Source organism: Pelodiscus sinensis, chromosome 16 (genome assembly GCF_049634645.1).
Source record: "Pelodiscus sinensis isolate JC-2024 chromosome 16, ASM4963464v1, whole genome shotgun sequence".
Classification (NCBI taxonomy): domain Eukaryota; kingdom Metazoa; phylum Chordata; order Testudines; family Trionychidae; genus Pelodiscus; species Pelodiscus sinensis.
In genome coordinates this window covers 24,704,882-24,721,294 of record NC_134726.1, presented here as the reverse complement: position 1 = coordinate 24,721,294, position 16,413 = coordinate 24,704,882, and positions in this window count along the sequence as shown.

The window sequence follows — 16,413 nt, the reverse complement described above, 5'->3', positions numbered from 1 at the left end:
AGCAAGCACAAACTCCAAACAAACGGTACATCAAAGGCTTTAGGGAGGCTGAAGGTAATTTGTGCTGCTTCAAATTCTGAGTGATAAGTCTCTAGCAATTATTTTTGTATAGAAAAATAAAAGTTTCATAGTAATTAGGCTGTAGAGAGGCTGAGGTATGTGAGTGGAGAGAAAACAGAATAAAGTGGCCTCTGACTCAACACATGCATATATATGTATGCACACATACATTTATACATACACACACACACACATACAAAGAAACAAACACTTCCCCCTGACAAAAGGGCTACAATTTATAGGCTTTTCCCAAACGCTGAAGCTTCTAATGTTTAATTTTGTACTAGCATTTCAGCTTCCTGCAGGAGGTTCGGTATGTGACAGGAATTTCAGCAGAACAAAATTGCCAAAAGAATTTTACCTGCTTGAGAAAAAAACCCAACAACGGTGCTATTAGTGTCTACCAAACAATATGCATCCTAACATAGATAGCTCCTCTGAAAGATAGGAATGTCCCATGGGAGTCTAATTTAGCATCATTTCCAGATGACCTTTGTATTTCCCCCATCAATTAAATTTTAAAAAATCTTGACTTTTTCTTCTTTTTAAGTAAGACACACATTTAATTGAATGTAATTAAAAATCATTCTGCAGTCAAGAGCTATTTAAGCAGCAAAAACTTTCTTGATGAGGTTAGTTTTTCAAGTATAATTTAATGGTACATAAAATCCAGAAATGAGAAATAAATGTTCTTTTCAAATATTCACCTGTCATTTCTGCCACTGATTTCCACTAGCAGATGACTGACCAGCCAGTGTTTTCTGATCATGTATTCTCTGCTCACAATGATATCATGACAGGTCCCCAAATTAAGTTTTTACCCAAGAAAAACCACCACACATTCACACTCAAATTGATAGTACTAACCATCTTGCTGGTGGGAGCCAGGTGCTCTTATCTGATGATACTTGACAGGCAGGCTGGAAAAATAGTGATAGGCAAAGTCAGGTTAAGTAACATGACAACTAATGGCCTATAGAAGAGCCCACTTTTTTATATCCATTAACATCTCCCTAATCAGAGGGGACTGTCATGTCATTTCCAGAAGCAATATATGTGAAAGAGGCACTTGTAGCAATTATATATGGCCCATTCAGCTGAGGATAATATAAAGTAATTCTCTCACTTAACTATCACTACATTCAGTATTGATAATATTAAAAACAGCACAAACATACCCCTTTTCACACTTACTTTACCTAGATGAGAATCTTCCTAGCATGTGGGTTGGTATACCTAGTAATTGTCACCAAGAAACTCACCAGTGGCCTTCACACAAACTTCATAAATATCATTAAATCCAGAATCCTTTCCCCTCCCTCCCCCAAGATTTCAAGGAAAGGTTTTAATAGCAGAGAGCTCTTGTGAAATCACACATTATACTACATACAAGGGTGAGTTCTCAAAAGCCTCATCTGCCCCCAACCTCAGCAGCAAGTTTCAGAGCTCAGGGATTGGCATTAGGATGCTACAAATAGCTGTGTAGATGGTCACCCTAAACACTGTAAAGTGAGCCCAAGTCTGTAGATTAGGGCTGAGACTTACAGCCACAAGGAGTTGCATTTTTTGCAAAGTAGATGAGCCCACAGGTGGCTAAAATTGGGCCTCTCCCTTTACAGATGCAGTTCACAAGTGCAAAATCTGCATTGGGTTTGTGCTCCTAAAAAACAAATCAGGGCAATCTAACCTCTAAGGGTATGTCTACACTGCCACCCTAGTTCGACCTAGGGTGGCTAATGGAGGCATTTGAACTTACAAATGAAGCCCGGGATTTAAATATCCTGCAATGTGGAGTAACAGTAGTTAGAATTAGGAGCTTTAATTCGAACTACCTAGTCCGTGCCACATGTAGCCGCAAGCAGGGAGTTCGAACTACAGGGCATTTAAAAATGGCGGCACCCAGGAACATGCAAATAAAGCCTAGGATATTTTAATCCCAGGCTTCATTTGCAAGTTCGAATGCCTACATTAGTCACCCTAGTTTGAACTAGGGTGGCTAGTGCAGACATACCCTAAGCTTCTAAAGGTATGTCTACACTACAGAGTTTTGTTGGAAAAATGGTCATTTTTCCAACAAAACCTGAGTTACGTCCACACTGGAGTCGCATTCTTCTGAAAGTAAATCAGAAGAACAGAGGGGTTTTTCCAACATTGGTAAACCTTTTTCTATAAGAAAGAAGCCTTTTTTTCTGAAAGAGCTCTTTCAGAAAAAGTCGTGAGTGGACGGGGAAGAGGGAGTTCTTTCGAAAGAGGAGGAAAGAGGAAAAAGCATAGGTGCTCTGGTGGCCACTCTACCCATAGTAATCACAGCTTAAATATGAGATAGTGTCCATTCGGTGTGGACACTATCTTTCGAAAAAGCAGATTGCTTTTTCTATGTGCTTTTGTGTGTTTACGTTCTCTTTCGGAACAAGTTTTTTTCTGAATATCTCTTCCAAAAAAAGGTTCTTTCAAAAGAAGCCTGCAGTCTAGACATAGCCTAAGAGACTGAAGAGTCCTGTGGCACCTTAAAGACTCAGAGATTTATTTGGGCAAGGGTTTTGTGGGCATAAATCCACTTTGTCAGATGCATTTCTTAGAATATATTCATTTTTAGAAGTCCCCCTGTGGAAGAGCATGGTGTAGTTCTCAGTAAAGTTTCCCCATTGATTTCAAAGTTAACTGGATTGGGTTTCCATGTAGGAGTTAGAGGAATACTCCCCATGCTAGATACTGTCTATTAGTTACCATTGTGACACTGTGAAATTCATATAGATTCAAAGGTAATATAAAATCATGGCAACACCCAGTAGATCTGTGTGCCAAAGAGCAAAGCATATTTGATAGGAATTGGGCTTTTCTGTGTTAGCTTGCCTGGAGTTTTAAATAACTTGCAGATGAAGAAATTCCCTGTGTGTGTTTTTTTTACTTGTCATGTTCTTGTAGTGTAGTGATCACATATGTCAAACTGTGCTTTGTTTTTAATTTATTTAACCTCTAGAATCTTCTGACTGTAGCATATCTTTGACAAAGAGGCATCTACAGGAAACAGGAGAAATGATGAAGGTTTGAAGAAAATTGCCTTGTTTGAGGATACTTACTGCAACTGAATACCACTCTTGGGAGCTTTGAATAGAGAGCTATAGGCAACACCCTAGGACAAAGGCTTTATGTGACAAATTACACCACAGCAGCAAATTTACAACCAAATTGTAACCTGGTCCTTTATCATACATCAGCAGAGCTCAGAACAGAAGGATAACATTTGGGATTTGTTCCCACATAGGCAGTGTTTGGCGATACCATGTAATAACTTTGAATTTACTCATCCATTCCCAGCTGACGCTTATTTTCCTACAATGCTGTTTTTATGGTGGTACTAAAGGCTCAGTGTACTGGTAGTTTGCACTAGTGTTGGAGTTTTATTGTCAAGTGAAAAATGCTGATGCACAAAATTACTGTGGGTTTAGCACCTGTTAAATTGGCACAGATATTTCTGCAACCGCTCCAGTGTTCTAGACTGGGAACATTGAAAGATGTAAATCAATCAGAGCGGTTGCATATTAAACATCCATCTGACTGCATCAGTGATAAATTGACTATGTCTCCTGCGTATGGGTTTGCATCACATCATCCATTTCTAACAAGAGACCCCCAACAGTTCCACAGGATACACATGTAGGATTGGGACCTCAGTGGGCAACTTTAGTCCTTTTCACTTTTAAAGGGAAAGGTCAGATGATAAACATGTTACTCACGTTAGCAAGCAGTTGCTCACATTTGGCTTCAATGGAAAAAGCTGGGTGAGAAGAGCTGCTGTGAGGGGTTCCCAATCTGATTCTTTGAAAGCTGTTGTGATCATGATATCTAATTGCAACATAGACATTATGGGCTGAGATCAGAGAAGCTGAGAATTTTCACACCTCAGCAGGCAGACAGCTGTTGGCCTTCATTTCCTGAAGGATTATTTTATTGTGTCATGGGTCAGATTATCTATGTGCCCAGTAGCTTTATACACCTAAAAGTGGTGTTGAAATGTGTGTTAACTATTGTAATTAGAACTGATTATAAAAAGGAGGCATTTTATTATTATTTTGTGGTTTGTTTTTTACACATGGAAAAATACCCCCTTTTTGTATTAAAATTTTTAAAAAATGCTACCAGTTCCAGAATAGGTTACAAGGTGTGGGTAGGGACCAACAAATTCTCATTATACATTTTCAACCTGCTATAATAGCGATAAAGAATTATGAAGGGGGAAAGACAAAAGCGCAAAATACCATAGAACAGATTGAATTAAATAGATAGGACACCAAGTGCCTCTAAGGCACTAATAATGAAGCAGGAAAAAGCTAATTAAAATAGCCCAAGCAAGAAATAAACAAAGATAGGAAAGCTTGATTTCTCGCAAGCTAGGTTAGTAGTACCATAGACACAGAGACTTGGGAGTAAGCATTAGAAAACGAGACATGGAAACTAGAAAAGGAGAAGTGCTACAAAACATATGTGTCAACAGCTAAACAACTAATGTTGTCCACATCTGCTTAAAAGGAAAGAATTGAAAATGTATTTGGCAAGGTTAATAACTTTGCTGCTGACCAGATGAGATCAGATGAGAACACCCACTTATGGGGGTGGGGGAAGGTTAGGGAACAACAGAATTACAAACCAAATAATAATACACTTGTTTTTAATCTAATCTTGGAAATGTGTCTGGAACAACTTAACAATTAAGTGCTGCCAAAAACATCAGAACTGGGGGTGGGGGGGGGGGAATGTCCTCTGGACCCTGTTCAATTTGTTAAGAGTTTCTGGCAATAGTGCTGCAGTAAGAAAGAAAAAACAAATGTATTTAAGGTGAGAAGGGTTACAGGTTCTCTTCAAGGCATAAGATGCTGCCTAGATATTACAGTGACAAGCAGTCTAGAAGTATCTAAGCTAATTTAGAAGACATTAAATACATAAAGGTAACAATGGCACATCAATACTATTTTTACCTGACTTACAAGATAAAGAAATAATCACATAGTAAACATCTGTTTCTTGAAAGTAGAAAAATTCTAATCTTTCCTGACCTTTGTCCACACACAAAGATCAGAAAACACAGGGCAAAGACACTCCTTTGCAATTTTCAGTCAAACCACATGACACACAAATGGAAAATGTTCAACTTCTTTGATACCAAATCAGAACTCTCATCTGTTTAATAAACTCCAGGAAGAAAGTACAAAGACAGAGGAAGACATGAACCAAGACTGAGCACCTCAGTAAAATGTTGGCTTTTCTGCATTTATTTTACAGCCTCTTTCACTGCTGTGTTCTCAAGAGGTTTTGGTTTTAATGTAGGTATAACCACTTAGGGCCAGACTGTGATTTGGACTACAGGGGTGGAGACTGATCCACTGTGCTCCAGTGCAGGCTACAGTACACCTGAATTTGAGTGAGCAGGACCTGGGAATGGGCAATGGGAGAGGGATGGATCACTTGATGATTACCTGTTCTGTTTATTCCCTCTGGGGCACCTGGCATTAAACATTGCCAGAAGGCAGAATGCTGGGCTAGAGTGATGTTTGGTCGGACCCAGTATGGCCTTTCTTATTTTCTTAAGTGTAACTCACTGCTAAGTGCTCCTTACAAGCTCCCCGCTCTGCCCAATCCAGAGAGGATACGAGAATATTACAGCCTCAATCAGAAAGCCTTCACTTTTCAGCTCACACAGCAGCGTTTGTGCTTTGATCTCTAGGAGTCCCGAGTACACTCAGTCATGTGGCAGCTGTCTCATAAGCAAGTGCTGTGCACCCCACTCTCCTTTCTCCCACATCAGAGCAGGTGGGTGGCAACTGGGTGGAGAAAGAAAAGAGCCTTTTATTCACCTCTAGTACTTGTTGACCAGCGCAGCGGAGCCAGTGCAAGCAGTGGTCTTATTTGTTGCTCGTGTAGCCCAGCACTAAATTGCTACCCACAATGCACAAGGAAGAAGCCAGGCAATGCTGTGCCTTTGAGACATCCACGTCCCAATGCCTTTTGAGATAATGAAGCTTAGGCATCCCTCACCCCTTGCTCAGCACTGTAGGTCTAACATCCCTGCCCTGCCTCTGGGGAGGCACTCTGTATTTGACTACACTCCAGTTTATGAATCAGCGGGAAGTTGGTGCAGCTAAGTTATGTGGGGGAAACTTCTGGAATTTGGGATTTTATTTAGCTTTGTGAAAGTATTTCAGCATGTTTCTGCATAATTCTTGAGTCAATGAATCAGTAGGAAGCTAATAAAGCAAAGCACTTGGTGGACCCTTGGATATTTTTTTTCCTCTTGTTTTGTTTTTATTTTTAGTTGCTTGAAGCTGCTTTGATGCTTGAGGGTGAAAACTCGTTAAAATCCTTAGGAAGAAGCCTATGGTAGTTGCTGTAGACAGTTCAGATGAATTTAAAATCGAGAACCTACAGAGGGTGTTTATGAATAACTGTCTAATCCAAAGGGCTGTTTGTTTCAGCCATTTTTTATAGAGAGTACCCGAAACTTTAACATTTGTCTGGAGACACAACTGCAGTGGGTTATAGCAGCAGTTCCCAACCGCCAGTCACCAATATAAAAAAGGTTGGAAACCACTGGGTTATAGGATCCATGCCAAGGAGACCTCACACAGAGCTGGAACCTAAAGAGCAGTAATGGTTAAAGACAGCTGAGCTTTAATGTATCAGTGTGAGGTGCCTATATGGCCCATATTATTAAAGCATCTAAGTGCCTCACCATTTCTTCTCACCACATCCCTGTGAGGTAGTATAGTGCCATTATTCCCATTTTTCAGACAGGCAGCTGAGTCAGGGGAAATACAAAGTGACTTCCCCAAGGTCACACAGGAAGCCTGTATCAAAGCAGGGACTTGAACCCAGATCTCAAGTCCTTGGATAGTGCCCGTACTAACCACCAGAACAGCCTTGTTCTTCTGAAAGCCATAAGATAATATATGTCAGTGAGACTACTTGTGAATAAGGTGAGCATATTGTGATAACTGGGCTTACACCCTTACTCACACTGTGAGCTCAACTGTAAAGAGCATGTGAAAGTTCCAAAGATCTCACGATAACCTACAACACCAAATGCCAATGGGAAAGGTATGAAAGTGAGACGGAGATTGAATTAGTGTAAACAACAGGGCCCAATGATCTGGTTTTAACACTGTTAAAATCATGATTGGGAAAAATGGAAGATGGGGAGCTGACATTAATGAACTAAAATGCTGTATATTCTGCCTATTTGGTGAACAAAATAATGGGGAGGGAGAATGGGCTATTTCACCTACCACCCCCTTTTCCAGTCAGAAATTAGAGAAGGACAGACAGAGGCTACTGGAGTGAGCTCCACCATCATGGCTGCCATCCCACTGTTTCTTGGGACCCATGACTTTCATTATTTTGATTCTGAGTGGCATCCTAACCAGATCAAGCCTGAGAGAAGGTTCCATATGCAGGGATGGCCCATGAGTATAGGCAGAATTGGTGGTCGCCTAGGGTGCTGCCTTCAACAGGGCACGCAGGGCGCCCGATGATGATGTCACAGGGCGCCCAGGGCACCCGATGATTACGTCATGGCTACTGACGGCCGTGCAGGCGGAGGTACCAATCACACGTTCCGCCTGGAGCGCCAGCTGCCGCAGCCCACCTCACGCCACTCCTGTCCATATGACATCACCATCCCTACCAGATCCAGCTGAATCCCAAATGCCACCTGAGATGAAACAGGATTAGATTTTAATAACTTCATCTTATCTCAACTAACTTAGTCTCTTTCACCCAGCTACTACCACTTTTAATGCTATCTAAGCTACAGCCAAACGAGGATTTTCCTTCCCAAACTCTCCTTAGCTAATGGGAACAAATGTTAAAATGAAAGGTTTATTTGATATGCTTCAACTGTTTTTCCTTCTTTTCTGTATCTTTTATAAAAAGTGACAAAGGGTTTTAAAAATGTTTGTGCCAAGGTACTGAGCAGGTTGAAGTTTTTCTGTACCAAACTCTGAAGTTCGGTTAACTTGGTGTAGTGTTGGACATTGACTAACCCATATATTCCATCTTCTAAATTAACATAACAGAAAGAATTTGCAGTACAGTATCCTAAGGCCAGGTCTACTGGAGAAAGTCAACCTAAGCTACACAACTCCAGCTAAGAGAATAGAGTAGCTGGAGTCAACGTACCATACGTTGAATTTCTGCAGCATCCCCATTGTGGGAGGTTGAGGGGAGAAACTGAAGAAGTGGGCTGTGCCCACAAAAGCTTATGATACCATCTACATGTTTTGTTAGTCTTTAAAGTGCTACCAGACTATTTGTTGTTTTTTAAGTTTATCCTGTAGAGACTAACTCAGCTACCCCCTGAAGCTTCTGGGGAGAGGTTATTTCAAAACAGCAGCAGCAGAGCGTGCACACAAACTCTATTTTGAAATAGCTATTTTGAAATAAGAGTTATTCCCCAAGGAAAGCAGGAGTACAGATTTTGAAATAAGCATCCCTTTATTTTGAAATAACAGGCTTGGTAATGTGGACGCTCTGATTATTATTTTAAGAAACAAGGAGAGTTATTTTGAAATAACTCCGTAATGTAGACCAGGGCCAGGTCTTCTCTGTATCAGGGCCATGCTGCTTTATATTGGTAGGAGTGACAAAAATACTGTCCCACCTAACATTATGCACACACTGTACTGAAAAGAATACAAGGCTGAGATATGTTGTTTTCACTCCAACAATTTTTGAATTTCTGCTCTTTAATCAAAACTGCACAGAAACCCTTTCTATCATTTAATAAGTAACACGTACATGCAGAGGAAATAAAGCACAGATGCATCATTTGAATACACAAATACCATTTTCACAGAGGGCTGTGAATCCGGTTCCTTCTGCTGTTACAGTTTACAATTACTTATCACATTAGCTCCTAATTGTCTTTTCAGAGTGCACTCAATTACAAAATTAGAATCCTTATCTTCCCGTAACAGCCACCTCCTAAACGGATCCCCGTAAAATGTGTAAATTGACTAGAAGGATATTTTCCTTATACCATTCCTCTTCATAAAAAGATTGTCTTAAATCAAAGCCTGAGTGTGCCTTTGGTTTTCCCAGTTAAAAAAGAAAAAGCAACCCAGGCAGCTGGGGATAGGAGGAATTGGCTTATTACCCATTTGCTTATTCAGAGACCAGGTGGTGTCATGGCTTAACTCCTTTCCCACCAAATCATAACTCATAACTGTGCTTACAAACATGTTAATTCAATGGCTGTATATGTCCTACTATAGTATTCGTCTTACCAGCAGCACTGAAAAAATCTTTTCCTTCCTTCCTTCCTTTCTTTCTTTCTTTCTTTCTTTCTTTCTTTCTTTCTTTCTTTCTTTCTTTCTTTCTTTCTTTCTTTCTTTCTTTCTTTCTTTCTTTCTTTCTTTCTTTCTTTCTTTCTTTCTTTCTTTCTTTCTTTCTGATTTTGTTTTGTAGCTGTCAATTCTGTTCCCATACTTTGAACAGCCTTAGACAATTAGTAAAGTCAATTAGGCTAAGTCTAGACTGCAGGCTTCTTTCAGAAGAAGCTTTTCCAGACAAGATCTTCCGAAAAATCTCCTTCTGAAAGAGAGCATCCACATTGCCAAAGTGCATCAAAAAAGCAATCTGCTTTTTCGAATGATAACAGCCATTCAGTATGGATGCTATCTTGCATTTAAGCTGTGATTGCTATGGACAGAATGGCCACCAGGGCACCTGTGCTTTTTCCTCTTTCCTCTTCTTTCGAAAGAACTCCCTCTTCCCCGTCCACACACACCTTTTTTCGAAAGAGCTCTTTCGGAAAAAGCGTTCTTCCTCATAAAAAGAGGTTTAACAATGTCGGAAAAAACCCTCTGTTCTTTTGACTTTTTCTCTCAAAAGAACGCAATTGCAATGTGGATGTAAATGAATTTTTTTTTCAGAAAAACGGCCATTTTTCAAAAAAAAAACCCTCGATAGTGTAGATGTACCTTTATTATATGGAATGCAATAATACTCATTCCTGAAGCTGAAATTGCAACTAATTTCTCACATTGCAGCCAAGGAGCAAAATTCTTCTAGGTAAAGTCAGTATAAAATTTCCCACTTCAGGGGTGGCCAACCTATGGCTCCAGAGCCATATGCAGCTCTTCAGAAGTTAATATGTGGCTCCTTACATAGATACCAAATCCAGGGCTGGAGCTACAGGTGCCAACTCCTCACTGGGCCGGAGGATGCTCACTGTTCAACCCCCACCTCTGCCCTAAGCGCTGTCCCCTTCCACCTTTTCCCCTTAGGATCCTACCACTTCCTACCCTCTCCACTGAGCCTGTAACACCCATATTTCCACCCTCCAGTGTCTCCCTCTGAGAGAGCTGATCACAGTGAGCAGGAGAAAAAGGAGAAGGAGGCACTAACCCGTGGGGCTGTCAGTGGGCGGTATGGTGGTGAGATGATCAGGGCTGGTGCATTGGTAAATTCTGGCGCCTTCTCAGGTTTAGGTTGGCCACCCCTGCACTAGGTGATCCAGTAAGGGCCGAATGCAAAGTTGATTGAAGTCAATGGGAAGATCCCCTAGGAACAGTGCTAAATGTTGTTAGGGCATTAAGTGGACATAAATGCATTGTATGTGTTGTAGTCAAGAAAATAAAATCTGAGCACCTTTCAAGGCTGCTGGGATCAAACCTATTTCATCCAAAATAGGAGAGCTCTAGTATCCTACAAATTCAAATGGTAATAGCCTGTGAAAGAGGAAAGTTAAATATTAATGCTTGTACAAATGACAAGCCTCATACATTTTCAATAGCCTTTATTTGCCTTCCCTCACTTCCCAATATGCTTGTTATTTGCATTCTCTCCTCAGGAAATACTTAAATAAGATTTGCCACACCAATCCATAATCTGATTATCATACAGTCAGTTTTATGTTTTGTATCTCTTCGTTTATTTATATGTGAACACTGAGACATGATGAGCTGAATTTTAATATAGCATCACAACGGGGAGACTAAAACAGTTTAACAAGTAGCAGTAGTGCTGAGGGTTCCAGTAAAAAAAGCTTACATCTAGCCAGGACCTCTTTGCTTGTCCCTCCCCAACATATCTCTCCATTTGGTAATAGGAGAAGGACTGGGTAGTCATTCAACCTCCTGATGAGGCCCCCATGTTAAGAGCCCATCTATTAGCTTTATCCTCTGGACACAGGGGTTCCAATCCTTGCTTTAGGTCACAAATGTAATGATTTGTATGTCCTCATCCCAGCCCTTAGTGCACACTGTTATTTCCAGTGTCAAAACTATTGGTGCTGTACAAACATATGGAAACGTAGTTACTGAAAAGATTTTGCTGTCAAAACCCTACAGATACAGTGCAGATACACATGAAGGTCCAGGCGCAAAGAGGTACAGATTTTATAACATCTCTTTTTGGTGGTATTTTCCTGAGAGAGGCCCAAGGATTTAGGCAGGTAACAGAAGGAAGATAGACAGATCATTTAGGGCCAGATCCAGAACCCTATAAATGAAGGACAGAAAAAGCTGAGGCATTCGGGAAGGACTCTTGAGCGGCATGTTGGAAGAGAAATGGAGGCTGATATGTAAGCAGGGGGCTTTGGGCGGAGTAGGATAGAGCCTCAAAAGCAAGTGGCAGCCTGAATTGAACGCAGACTGTGAGAAGATATTGAAGAAAATGGAGTAGGAGAGCGATAGAGCAGCAACCAAAGGAGATGACTGAATAGAAGTGAGGAGGGCAACTTCGGATGTGCTGAGGCCAGAGAAGAGAAGGTTGTAATAGTCAAGGTGGGAGATGAATAGCAGGAGAGGGGGGAAATGGGATTTTCTAGAAGCAACAGGATATGGTTAGAGCCTGGAAGTAGGCAGAAGGCTCCAGATGGGAGCAAGAAGGAAAGAGAAAAGAAGAACACCAAAATTACAAGCATGGATATGGAATCAGAAGGGATGGAGAAAAGATAAGAGACCCTCTGATTTCAAACGTGAGACTAGTTAAAACATCCAGTACAATTTCAAACTCTGCACTCGGGCAGAACTCACTGAACAAAGCACTAGAAGCCTAATCCAAAGCCCATCAAAACCAGTGAGTTTTTCTGTGGGCTTTACCTCAGGTCATTGTAATGTAAAACAGTATTTACACAGATAACCCTTTATAATCAAGCAATGTCATTCGCTCTCCAGCCATTACAACTTTTTAAATATTGATGTGAAATTATTTCATAATTTCTAGGTTAACTGCATAGATTTAAAATAAGTGGCTAATCATTATTAATTCCTCTGACATACACTGTGCTAACAGGAACCATTATTAACCTATTTGACAATATCGTGGATTCCTTTGGCATTAATGTGGTTGTAATATGTAAATCCATAAGAATTCAACTGTAAATTAGCATTATTCAATGTACTTGACTTCATTGCATAATTCTGCAATTTGTGCAGAAGGAAATTACATGCTGACTCCTGAGACATACATTTTCAGGGCTGCATAAGACCTAATGTGAATAATTTGTACATATAATTGCATAAATGTGCGAGCCAAATATACAAGGCAGGCACCAAAAGCTTTTTAAAAGGGAAATACAACACTCATATCCTTACTAGAATTGCTTCTTTTTAAAATAAAACTAGTTACTTGCATTAACTGCTGGTGTAATATTGTTCTACCAAAAAATTAGCAGCCTATTAGAAATACTTCCATCTCTAATGTAAAAAAACTTTATAAGAGGAAACTTAGATTAATTATGTTTTAATTCATCGTAAAGTGTCTCAAGAGACTGATCCAAAAGACTCCCTTTGATTTCAGGGAGCATTGGTGTCCTGGTCTTTTTGAGTCATCAGGACTGATTACAGAGGGGTAGCCATGTTAGTCTGTTTCAACAAAAACAATGGGTCCGATGGCATTTTAAAGTAACAAATTTATTAGGGCATAAGCTTACATGGAGTACAACTTACTTCTTCAGATGCGAAAAGAAAAGAAAAGAAAAGAAAAGAAAAGAAAAGAAAAGAAAAGAAAAGAAAAGAATAAAGGGTAGGGATTCAGAGATGAGAGTGTGATATCAGTGCTAATTACTGTACATATTCAAACATATGCCCATTGGTTTATAAGCCAACCCCCCAAATTACAAAGGAAAAAATAGTCAAAATTCACTGACCCATTTATAAGCTGAATCCAGAGCACAGACGTCCAGTCCCAACTCCTCCGGATCAGTGTCAGGAAGGAGGCTCTCAGCTGAGCGTTTAGCATTTCCAGAGCCAGGAGAAGCAAGAGTTGGGGGATTGAGGGAGAGTGGAAGGATTTGCTGGCTGCGGGGAAGTGTTAAAAGCTCACTGTTAAAGTGTTAAGCGTTATCGAGTTATCAGTTAAGTTTTAAACTTAAAAAACAACGTATGGTCTGGAAGCACTTTATAGACTAAGAAAACATGTAGAGGGTATCATGAGCTTTCGTGGGCACAGATGTAAAAACTCCGGTCATCTGAAGAAGAGGGCTGTGCCCACGAAAGCTCATGATACCCTCTACATGTTTTGTTAGTCTATAAAGTGCTACCAGATCATTTGTTGTTTTTTAAGTTTATTCTGTGCAGACTAACTCGGTTACCCCCTGAAGCTAGTTAAGTTTTATCAGTTAAGAGTCTCTCAGCTGAGACATTCCATGCAAGCAACTAGCAAGTCCTTCAGCATGTGTTGCTTTGTGTGGCTTCAGAACCCATTTATAAGCCAACCCCCGCTCTTCACAACGGGATTCTTTTCCCCAAAAAAAGTCGTTTTATGAATGAGTATATATGGTAAATCAGAGTGGTTGTGGCTCACCTCCAACAGTGATGAGAAGGTAAGAGTACTTGAAGGGGAAATTACCAATTGTAATGAGAAAACCTTAAAAAACAACTAATAGTCTAGCAGCACCTTAAAGACCAACAAAACATGTAGATGGTATCATGAGCTTTTGTGGGCACAACCCACTTCTTCAGATGAATGGAGTTATTAAAAGTCCAGTCCCAAAATAAATAGGGGACCTTTAATAACCCCATTCATCTGAAGAAGTGAGTGGTGCCCTGTAAACGAGTCTACCAGAGGCCCCAACGGCAGCCTGAGCTCTTCACCCCCAATCCCGTGCTCCCGCCACCCCGTGGATCTCCTTCTGGAGTTTCAGTTAGTTTCACTATCAGCCCAAGGGGGTCTCTTCGCGGTCGGGGGCCGCTTAAACTCCCGTAGCGGGGAGAGGGGGTCCGGGCCCACCCCCTCTCACGGACCCCAGCCCAGGGCCCTAAGGACTCGGACGCGCATGTCATCCGGTCCGGCTGGCGGGGCGTTTGCCGTAACGCGCCAGCTCACAGGCTCCCTTTGCCTGCCCTGGGCTACTTCCTCTCCCTGCCAGTCTGTCACACCCGCACCGGCATCCTACCTCCATGGCTTGGGTCCCATCTGCTGCGTTGCATCGCAGGAGGGCTCTCTCCGAGCTCCTCCTCTACTGGCGTTGCTGTGCGTGGGTCCGCTTCCGGCTGGGCAGCGTGGTCGTGTGGTGACGTCATCCCCGGGGTGACTTCACCCTTGATCCCCAGCCGTCCCGGGGCGGCCGGTCCCAGAGCGCCCGGCTTCCACCCGAGCGCCGCCGATCGCAGCGCGGCCGGCTCCGGAGCGTGAACTGCGGCATATGCGGCCTCCAGGGGGACTGGAGTGCGGCGCGCCTCTGCCCCGTCACATGCCCACAAAAGCTCATGATACCATCTACATGTTTTGTTAGTGTTTAAGGTGTTGCTAGACCAGGGCTGGGCAAAATACGGCCTGAGGGCCAGATCCTGCCCACCAAGCCACAGGACCCGGCTTGGGGGACTCCCTGCTGAGACCCTCAGGCACACACCACTGCCGCGTTTAACACTGTCCCTACATTTCTCTGCTCTGCAGGGATGGGAAGGCTTCTTGCGATCTCCTCACCCCAGCCCAATCCTCAGCTCCTATTGGCCAGAAACAACCAGCCAATTAGAACTGACCTCAGCCAATCTCCCAGCTCCAATTGGCTGGAAACAGCCAGCCAATAGGAGCTGAGAGATTGGCCTGAGAGTCTGGGGCAGCCGGACTTGAGAGCCATACGGAGGGAGCAGCCTGTATTTTCAAGCAGGCTGGGGCTGATGGTCAGTGCCTGCCTCTGGCACCCCAACCTCTCCTGCATCCCAATTCCCTCCCCCAGATCACCATCCACCCTCTGCACCCCCTGCCTCAGGTGACAGCTCCCTCCCAGACCCTGTACCTCCTCCTATACCCCTCCCCCAAGCCAGAATCCTCTCCTGCACCCACATCCCCTCCCTGACCCTACATCCCTATAGCCTGACCCAGGTCACAACCCCCTCCTCCACCCAAACACCCTCTGAGACCCCACATCATCACCTGCACCCCAGTTCCTTACTCAATGTGCCCTTCTACACCCAACCTCCACCCTAGACCCTCCATCCCCCTCCACAGAAAAGTGCGGCCCTTGACCACTTACCAAATCTTGGAGTGCCCCCCTCCACCAAAAATTATTGCCCACCCCTGTGCTAGACTATTTGTTGTTTTTTTACATTTTTTACAGACTAACTCAGGTACACCTCTGAAGCTATTATAATGAGAGCGCCATTCTATGTTTCTCTCCAGAGCTCACTAATGTCAATAGAAAGACTCCCACTGATTTCACTGGGACAGGTTCTAGTAAAAGAAGAGTGATTTGTCAAAGGTCACACAATGAGCTAAGATTAGCTTCCAGGTTCTCTCTTGGTCTTGGTGCTCTGTCCCCAAGAGACCTCGAATTATTGAATTGAATAACTGAATTATTAGTTCAGTGGGATTTGGATCAAGGTCTCAGTGAATGGAAACGTGTCTATGGCAACAACATGTCAATGTAATATTATAATATAGCTTTTGTCTTCTGCTCCAATAGTCCCACTCAAGGTATCCCTCTGTCCTTTCTGAAGTACTGCACTGGCCAAACAGTGACAGGAAATTGTACCGCCCCCAGTATTCCCCCCAGTTGTAGAATCCCACAAGGATCAATTTTCTCTTCTGTCTTTTTCAGCATCTACATTCACTCACTCCGTGAACTGATCAGACTATGTGGATTCAAGTGCTAGCAACATCTCAGGGTACGTCTAGACTACAGGCTTTTGTCAACAGAAGTTTCGTCGACAGATACTGTCGACAAAGATTCTGTCGACAAAGAGTGTCTAGACTACATTCAGTTCTGTCGACATGGCCATGTAGACGCAAAAGACAGTTTAGATGCAATAACGCCTTCTGCCGACAGAACTCTGTCGACGAAAGGCGTTATTCCTCGTAAAATGAGGTTTACCAGCGTTATGTAGACAGAACTCAGCGGTAGTGTAGACGCAG